The 7,066-nt window shown below is 50.5% G+C and overlaps 1 protein-coding gene across 2 annotated transcripts in view; it reads right to left on the minus strand.

The window, feature by feature from the left end:
* The window catches only part of TMEM40 (transmembrane protein 40), a 33,059-nt gene extending 32,606 nt beyond the window's left edge, over positions 1 to 453 (minus strand). For both annotated transcript variants that reach the window (XM_082662873.1, XM_082662872.1), the window contains exon 1: positions 373 to 453. The gene's annotated coding sequence lies outside the window, so the exon portion shown is untranslated. The remainder of the gene's footprint in view (positions 1 to 372) is intronic.
* Between the last annotated feature and the right edge of the window lie 6,613 nt (positions 454 to 7,066).

The raw sequence follows: 7,066 nt of genomic DNA on the forward strand, positions 1-7,066 counted from the left end.
TCGCCGGTCAAAGCGCAGAGGCCGGGCGTCTGTGAGGAAACACCCTCCAAAGCTGTAAGTCCCACGAGGGCAGAGTGGGAGAAGCCTTCCGAAGCTAGGGGGACCCTTCACCTCACGAACGGGACGGGTCGCCTGCGGGGGCGGGGCACGGGCTGGCTGGAGGCTCACAGCACCCCTGGAGAACTTCACCCTCCCCTGATTTTCCAGAGATGGAGACACAGGCGCTCACCCAGCTGGGAAGCCACTGAACTGGGACTCAAACCCAGGCCCACAGGTAACCACAAAATGTCAGGCCTGTTGAAGAGCCTGTTCCTCCCCAGTTCTCTTAAAAATCACCCCCATCCCGCCTCTCACGCTCCGCGTACCCCTTACCTGTGTTCCCGAGGCCGGTGTGGGCTGGAGCCTAGCGGCGCTCACACTCTGGGGGCGGGCGGGGCGGGGCCGGGAAGAGGGCAGAGAGGCGGGGCCGCCCCCCTGACAGGCAGGGGCGGGACGTGACGTCGCCCTGGGCCCCACGCTCACCCGCCCACGCTCAGCCGGGGGGCCCTCCTTCCTGCGGTGCTGTAGGCGCCAGGCCTTCCTGTCTGACTTGACTCCCCCCCGGATGTGCCAGGAGGGCAGATGGGGCGGCTGCAGACCCCAACCCGCCCCGGGCCGGGGCCATGCCCTCTGACTTCAGGGGTGGTTACGTGGGGGCAGTCGTACCACCCTGACGGTGCCAGGCTCTGGGCGGGGAAGAGGTGGCGTGTCCCAGATGCTCCCCACCCGCCTGGGTGAGGCCGACTCAGGGCCCAGCCATGTGGGCCAACCGGATGCTCCCCCAGAGGAGTGAGGTGGGGCTGGCAGCATAAGAGGAGGCCCTGGGGCTCAGGGCTGGGTGGGGGGACTCCTGTGGGTGGGACTGGCAGTGCCCTCTCCTGGTGAGGAAACTGGGCAAAGGCTAGAACATCCACTGCCTTGTGGATCCCAACAGGGTAGGGGGTGGGGACTGACCTCTCAAAGCTGAGGCCGGTCCTCTCACTCATCTCTCAAACATTCTGGAAGCAGGACAGTAAACAAGTCCTGCACTGCCATGGGGAGCACCCTGAGGGAGACAGGCCACGACAGCCCCCATGCGGGCAAGGCCCAGGGAGTGATGGGTTCCCAGGAGGGCTTCCTGGAAGAGGAGTCATCTAAGCTCAGGAGTCATCCTTGGAGTCATCCTTGACCCTTTGCTCTCTCATACTCTGGTTCTGACCTATCTGGAAAACCCTGTTGTCCCCACCTTCATCATATACTGTATCCAGCCTCTTTGTTCCATCGGCTTGGCAACCACCCTGGTCTGGCCACCACATCACTAGTCTCTATGCTCCTGTCTGTTCTCATCATGGCAACCAGAGGGATCTGGTTAAAACTCAAGTCAGCTCATGTCCCTCCTCTGCTCAGCACCCTCCCAGGGTTCACACCTCACTCACTCCCGTATTTACACAGCCCTGTATGATGTGCCACTCACTCCTTGTTCTCTCTGATCTTGATTTCTATGACTTCCTCTCTCCCTCTGCCCCAGCCACCCAGGAATGTGCCCCAAACACTCCAGTCAGGCTTCCTCCTCAGGGCCTTTGCACTGGCTGTTCCCTCTGCCTAGAATGCTTTTCCCTAGACAGCCACCTGGCTCCTTCCCTCACTTTTTCAGGTCTCTCTACTCAAATGTCACCTTCTCCAAGAAGCCTTCCCTGACACCCTGTATACAGTAGTAACCGCCTGCACCACCTTTCCCTCGCATCCTGCTTTACTGCTCACTGTCTGACACACCGTATATTTTCTTGTTATGCATATTTCCTTCTTATGTATTGGTTTGTTCCAGGATGTGGGACAGTGTCCAACACATAGTAGGTGCTCAATAAATTTTGTTAAATGAGTGACCTGAAAGGGTAGCCCAAGATGCGTTCCAAGGGTATTTGAGGCAGAGGGAACCAAGTGTGGAAAGGTTTAGAGGTAACAGGCACTACTGTGTTGAGGATCTGTGAATAATTCAGTACAGCAGGAGAGTGGGGGGCTTGGGGGCTGGAGGAGGGGAGAAGGGAAAGCAAGAGAGGCCTCAGAAGCCAGACCAAGGAGGCCGGACCTTATCATGAGGGTGATAGGGACACGATCAAATCTTACGTTTCAGCCAATGATTTGGCTGCCGTACTGTGGACTGGCAGGCAAGACATGAGGGGCAGGAACCTGGTAAGCATGAGCCGTGGCAGGGCAGCTGAGTACTAAGAACAAGGTCACTGCGCTGTCCAAAACAGTAGCCACCAGCCACGTGTGGTTACGGAGCCCTTGAAATGTGCTGGTCAGAATTGAGGTGTACTGTAAGTGTAAAATACACACTGGATTTCCAAGTCTTGGCACGAGAAAAAAGAATACACAATAGCTCCTTAATAACTTTTGTACTGATCACCTGTTAAAAAGATAATATTTGAATATAGTTGGGTTAAACTATATTATTAAAATTAGTTTCACCTGCTTCTTTTTGCTATTTTTAATGATGCTACTGGAAAATTTTTTTTAATTTTGTACACAGAGCTCACAATATATTTCTATTGGACACTGTCGATTTAGAGGGTAGAATGGACAGGGCTTGGTGGCTATGGGCTGTGCAGGTGAGGGAGACCTTTGGTCTAATTGCAAGTCTCCTCTCCCCTCCAATTGCTCCTTTTTGATGAGATCATGCAGGCCAGAGGCATAGAGAATGAGCCACAGAGGAGAGCCAAGAGGGTTAGTTTTCATTGCAACATAAGCACACACACACAAGTCATATCTTCACAGTAAAAACTATCTAGAAATGAAATAGGTTGACAGAATAGGCAATGAGACCTCCATCCCTGGAAGCAGAAACTTGAGAACCACCATTACACAAGGGAAAGGAAGTTGAGCTAATTAGCTATTCTCAAAGTGTGGGTCCTGGACCAGCAGTATCAGCATCACCTGGAAACTAGAAATGCAAATTCTCGAGTCCCACCCTAGTCCTAATGAATCAGAAACTCTGGAGGTGGGACCGCAATTTGTATTTTAACAGCCCCCCCACCCCCACCCCATGGTGATTCTAATGCTTGTACATGTTTAAGAACCACTGGTCTAAATAATACTTCCTACCACTTAAAGGTTTCAGTGACGGGCACATAGTAGGTGCTCATAAGACCCAGTCATGACCTTGTGTTTGCCTCCTTCTAGTCCCAGGTTAGGGTACTTCCCTTCTCTGAGCAAATAGGAGTTCACCTCCTGCAGCATCTGGCACAGGGTGGAGGCACAATCTCAGGGCATTTCCTACCTCTCTGCCATGGGCGGATCTCCAGGGCCACGACAGAGCTGCCAGAGGCGCAAGGCAGGTCCAGCTCAGCTCCATCCTGAGGTGACCTCACTGCCCTGCATGTGTGTGTGTATGTGTGTGGGGGGTGATTCATGGGGCAAAATCCCACCATCCTGTGGCCACAGCTGACAGCCCCAGGGAGCCAGCTCAGCAGCTGAGTGTGGCATCTGGCTTCCCTGCATTCTAGAACTGACAGCCAGGGGGGCCCCCCTGACTCAGCAGGCATGTGAATTCTGGAGGCAACAGTTACACAGCTTGGCCTCAGTCTCCACATCCATAAAAATGGGGAGACAGCAGTCCCCATCCATGGTGAGATTATTTATATGAAGTACTCGGGGCAGTGCCTGGACACAGTCGGCCCTCCCCAGGCCTTGACACTCTTGTGATGAGGGCCTGGGATCCCTCAGGCTGATGGGAACTCCCCAGAGACTTCTTGGGTCTGAGAATGATACCCTGTGGGTGTAGAGGGCAAAGAATGTGCCCCTACTATGAGCACCCTGGAGCCTGGTTCTTGACATGAGTTTTTACTTACTCAGCAAATGGATGCCTCTGAGGGCAGGGCCTGTCTTAACCACATTAAAACATTTATTAAATGAATGCTCTAAATCAGGGACTATCGCCCATTTCATGGATGAGAAAAGTGAGAATCAGAGGGGTGAATGATTGCTCAAGGTGATGTAACTGGGATGTGGCTAAGTCAGGACTTGAATCCCGGTTTCCTTGACTTCAAAGGCAGGACTTTTTTCACCCCTCCATGGAGAAACTCCAACCTAACCTCATTTAGAAGCCCCTGTATGTGTCATTTAAATCCATGTTTGAAGAGGTAGCCTCTGGCCTAGATTGGACTCTTTGCCACTCCATATTCTTTGGGAAACAATGGCTGTATCTGATGCAATTTGAGATGGAGTTTAAAATATTCCTAAATCTAGATTAAGCCTGACTCACCCTGGGCCTCTGGATCTCAGTGGTTTCAACTGTTGGTTCTAAGGAAAACCTCTGCAGCTGAAGGCAGAAGTTGGACCTGGTCACCCTGAAAGTCCTCTGACTCTCAGATGCCAGTGCCTCAATGCCTCTTCTAAAGAACAAGGACTAAAGTTAAATTTTTTTTAAAAAGGGGGGGTGGCGGGGAAAAGGTCAACCCTAGCTCATTCTGACAAATGCAAAATGAGGGTTCAGACTCAATTTAAGTGGCTTTCAAACTTCCTTTTTCTTTTTTTAAGCAGAAAGATCCTTTTAACAAATAAAATTTAAGACGTTCTAGCGGATCAGAATGGACTTCTTTCTAGTTCAAGTGGGGATCTTGGGGCTATTGATGGAAGCACTGCTCAGCATCACCTTGCAGGCAGCCACTGGAGTGCCCACTGAGAACCCAAAGGCTCCAGGGAACCCAGTTTGACAACCACTGGAGGGCAGCAACGCAAACTATCCCTGGAAATCTCTTTGAGAGGGACAAATAGGTCCAGAAAATATTCCCTTTGGTTTCTAGGGGAAACTACCTCTGCTTGACCACATTTACTTAAAATTAAACTTTTTGAGATAATTATTTGAGATCACCACATGCAGTTTTAAGAAAGAACACAGAGACCCCCATGGACTCTTTCCCAAGCTTCACCCAATGGGAACATCTTGAAAAACTATAGTACAATTTCCCAACCACGATATTGACACTGATACCATCAAAATACAGAACATTTCCATCACCACAAGGACCCCTCATGCTGCCCTTTTATAGGCACACCCACTTTCCTTCTCACTCCTCCCCTCCCTGATCCCCGGCAACCACTAATCTCTTCTCTATTTCTATAGTTTTATTTCAAGAAAGTTATGGGAAAGGAACCATACCGTTTGTAACCTTTTGCGATTGGCTTTTTTCACTCAGCGTTAATTCTCTGTAGATTCATCCAGGTTGTTGTATCAGCAGCCTGTTCCTTCTCATTGCTGAGTAATACTCCATGGTACACAGGTAGGGCCCACCCCACCCAGGGCTGCTGGACCCGGTACAGAGGTTAACAGGGAACCTGGCCTCATCTTGAGGGCCTACTGTGAGCTAGCTTGAGTCCAGCACACAGCGGGAGGTTTTAAGAAGGGGTAGGATGCATTCCTGTCTCCATGCCCCTTATAGCCCATCCAGGAAGCAAAACATGTGAAGTGCCACAGTTGTGGAATTCAGAGCCAAGTGAATTTCGTGAACACGCTTCTAACAAACTAATTGCCAACAGACATCTTTGACACAATCTGGGAAACCTGAATATGGACTAAATATTAGATTATTTATGGGTTTTTGTTATTTTTGTTAGGTGTGACGCTGGCACAGCAGTTATGTAAAAATACCATCCGTTGGCGTGGCAGGCTGAAGCGATTACTGGTGACAGGACATTGCGTTTGGTATTTGCTTTAAGCACTCCAGCCTCGGGAAAAATGGGGGAGGGGGAGAGAGGAAGCACGACTGACCAACATTGACAGTAGCGGAAGCTGGGTGATTCTACGTTGGAATTCATTATATTGTTCTTCCTACTTCTGTGTACGTTAGGATATTTCCATTTAAAAAAAGTCTTGGAGCATGCTGTGTTACTGGACTTACATTCCACATCTGGAGAGGCGGTCTTGTCCTACCATAGTGTCTGGACTGTGGTTTCCATTGCTTTGCTTGAAGCCAGTATTTAGCGACCAGACACCAGGAGACTCCTGGCTGGAACTGCTGTTGTGGAATCTCCCACTTTGGATTGTATCAGCCTTGGTCATCCCGTTCTAGTGCTGTCTGGTTTGCAAGTATAGTTCTGTTCTTGAGGAGGTGTCACGAATCTCTGTAAATAAATGTGTAAGTTGTTAACCTTTATGATGAATAGAAAGAATGGAAGAAAGAGAGGGAGGGAGAAAAGAAGAAGGGAGGAAGGAAGTAGGGAGGGAGGGAGATTTTTTTAAAAGGCTCTTGAGAGCATCTTGAGATGCAAGACCCAAATGTTTGAAACGGGCTCACCTGTGCTGGAAGGACCCAGAGCCTTCAGCTTGGGAATTCTCCTAAAAGCTTGGGCAGTGACTCACCTGTGAGCGATGTCTGACCGGACTCAAGCCTAGGCAGATGTCACAGGACGCATCTGTCCTGTAGGCATGAGGGGCAGACCCAGGGCACCTGATGATGGAGCCTGAGATTGTGAGTATACAGGCATTCGTGTCTGGAACACTGGCCCGGTTCTCTGCCTGGAGGATGTACTGCTCCTCAAGGCCTGGCTCACACGTCCCATCCCTCTCCTCTGTGTCCCCACAATCCTTCCCTCGACCATCATACATCAGCATATGTCTCCCCTACAAGGTGTAACGATAATAAAAACAACCAATAGCTACCATTCGCTGCAGGTTTGCCATGTGCCAGGCATTCTGCCAAGAGCTTTGCCTTATTGGGTGGGTGCTATTATTTCCATTTTATAGATGTGGAAACTGAGGCTCAGAGGGACTGAGTCACTTGCCCGAGGCCCCACAGCTAGAGGTGACTCAAATTCAGCTCTGTCTTCTCACTAAGTAGTTGTTCTTAACCACATCCCTGATCAGCTTTCCTCTATACCCCCCTGTGCTTAGCACATGGCCTGGCTCTTTGGTAAATGCTGACAGGAATACTCACTGCTTGGATCCTTGGCTCCCCCCACAGGCTGGGGGGCTGTCACCCTCTCCCAGCAACCTGCCTGCCTCATTCACTCCTAAAAGATGTGATAGAACAAGAGTTCAAACTTGTTTGCT

This window comes from Grampus griseus (genome assembly GCF_964374135.1).
Source record: "Grampus griseus genome assembly, chromosome: 10".
In the NCBI taxonomy this organism is placed as follows: Eukaryota; Metazoa; Chordata; class Mammalia; order Artiodactyla; family Delphinidae; genus Grampus; species Grampus griseus.